Source organism: Epinephelus fuscoguttatus, linkage group LG10 (genome assembly GCF_011397635.1).
Source record: "Epinephelus fuscoguttatus linkage group LG10, E.fuscoguttatus.final_Chr_v1".
In the NCBI taxonomy this organism is placed as follows: Eukaryota; Metazoa; Chordata; class Actinopteri; order Perciformes; family Serranidae; genus Epinephelus; species Epinephelus fuscoguttatus.
This window is the reverse complement of record NC_064761.1, coordinates 8,693,441-8,695,931: the sequence shown is the minus strand read 5'-3', so window position 1 is coordinate 8,695,931 and position 2,491 is coordinate 8,693,441.

Below are 2,491 nucleotides of genomic sequence, written 5' to 3'. Positions count from 1 at the left end.
TTTCCATCGATCCAAGATAATTTATGATCAAATGATGAAGTGCACATATCACTGCATGGTTTTTTTAAGTCGCTTTGTGGTGATGCGTTTGATGAACGTCCCACGGAGGTTTTGCGTCACATGATTTTTTTTTCATAACCGTCATATAAATAGGCAGTATTAGTTACTGGTTTGAGGAGACAATAGGAGGATGTCAGGGATTTTGGATGACGCGCCGCCTGTCAGCCACGAGGGGGCGTCAAACGATCACAATACGCGTCCTTGCATCAGTTTGTTTTTTAAAGCAGATATTCAGTACAATGATAAGAGAGAAAATAAACTATAACTCTGACTGTAAGGGCTGTCAGAGGTGCAGTGGAGCGAGGAAGTGAGATTCAACTGTCTCCAAACAAATGTTGAGGGTGTCAGTGTGACTGCAGCTGCTCCCAAATGACTCAGTGTGAGTGACCTTGAGATGCAAGTGAGTGACAGATTTTCCCTCTGCAATGGAGAGGCCTGCAGCCAAGATAATGTGAGAAGACGTGCGTGTGTGTGTGTGTGTGTGTGTGTGTGTGTGTGTGTGTGAGTGTGTGTATGTGTGTGTGTGAGAGAGAGATCATATAAGGGAGGCTAACAAAAAGACAAGACTCATTCATTGCCTCAGGGACTTTGCATCAAAGGTGTGTGTGTGTAGGCTATTAACCTGATGGCAAACAGTTTTTCTCCTGATGCCTCTGAATGACATGGGGCTGGTATTCAGGGTGCGGCTGACAGTGTAACAGCGAGGTGACAACTTGTGCTCAGTTCTCACTCATCTCTCACCTCCGTCCCCACCCCACCTCTCCTCCTCTGAGATTTATTAAGATTTAAGATCGGGGAGGAGGAGGCTGTGAGTAAGCTGAGGAGGCTGTGAGTGTGTGTGTGTGTGTGTGTGTGTTGGGGGGGGGGGGTCACATTCTGTTTAGGGCCCCGAGAATGCCTGAGCCAGCTCTGGTATGTGCTGTAAGATGGGTGTGGTTAGTTGGCAGACTGTGACAGATGATGCACACACACACAGACACACACAGACACACACACACACACACACACACACACACACACACACACACACAAACTAATTCGAAAAAGTTAAATGAAATTAAATCTTATCTAATTAATTTAGGCTAAATCAAATTAAATGTCACTGCAATCGTAATTAGTTTATGGTAATTTTACTAATATATCAAAATGAATGTGGTAATGATTTATTGGTGTTCAGTTGCTACAGTGCACATAGCAGCTTTAATCATTCAGCACTTTGGGGAATACGCATATTCGCTCTCTTTCCTAGAGTTAGATGAGAACATGAAGATCATTCAAGTGTATTTGTGTACAGTACGATTAGCCTAGCTTAACATAAAGAGAGGAAGCAGGGGGGAAACAAATAGCAGGGCTCCATCTTAGTTCAAAAACAAACCCAGCACCTTTAAAAGCTCAGTGATCACATCATATCTCATTTGTTTAGGCTAATTGCATGCTATTAAAAAAAAAGGCAATTGTTGAATTGGGTTGTCTTTCAGCGCCACCTGCTGGACATCTTTCATTAAGCTACATTCAGTCAAGACTAATCAGTCGGTTTAGTTTAAAGGCTGCTGCAACCTCTGTTCTTCTCTCCTCTTTCTGTTTGTGTGTGCAATAACACCTAGGAACGCAGGGACTTCTAGGAGGCAACCAGCAGAGACACAATAGAAACACTGGGCAGGAGGATAGACTGTTGTCCATTTGGCTCAGGTGGTGTCTGATTTTTTATACCATCATACCTCTCACCAGGGTATATGGTATATGACGGTATTTGTGTACAGTACTGTGTGTGACAGTATTGAAAATCAGACTGTCAGGATTTCTTAAACCCTGGTATACCATGATACTGCCCAAGCTTATTTTCCATTAAAGGGAAATTTCGGTTTATTTCAACCTGTCTCCTATCATCCTAAATTTGTTTCAAGTGACTAGTGACATAAAAATAATAGTTAGCATGTTAGCCGTTAGCCTAGATACAGCCGTAGCGTCAGACCTGTTAAAATGTAAGTGAACGGGCATCCCTTCAAGTGCAAACTTAGTCCACTAAACAAGCTTTTTTCCACAAAGACCGCCTCATATCATTAGGATAAATGTCAGAGAACATATAGAAAACGACATGTAAATGTGTTGTCTTACCTTACCAGTGTGCTGCCATGTTTGTAACATTTAGCTCTGCTTTCCAAAGCGCGGCCGAAATATATCTCACGAGCTCTAGATAAAGCCCAGCTGGATACTAACGTTACTCCAGGTGGAGGTGTCTCGTCCTCGGTCACATCCAGACCTTGAAAATAAGGCTGCAACCGGTCCCATTCCTTGCAATAGAGGCATTCCTCTTCTGTGGGCATTGGGGCACAGCATTCACAGGTACACCACCAATCTCCAGAGCTACGCAGCCTTGCGGCAGCCATTCCTCCTCTGTCATCCTCTACCTGTTGCGCATCTCTCTCTCTCC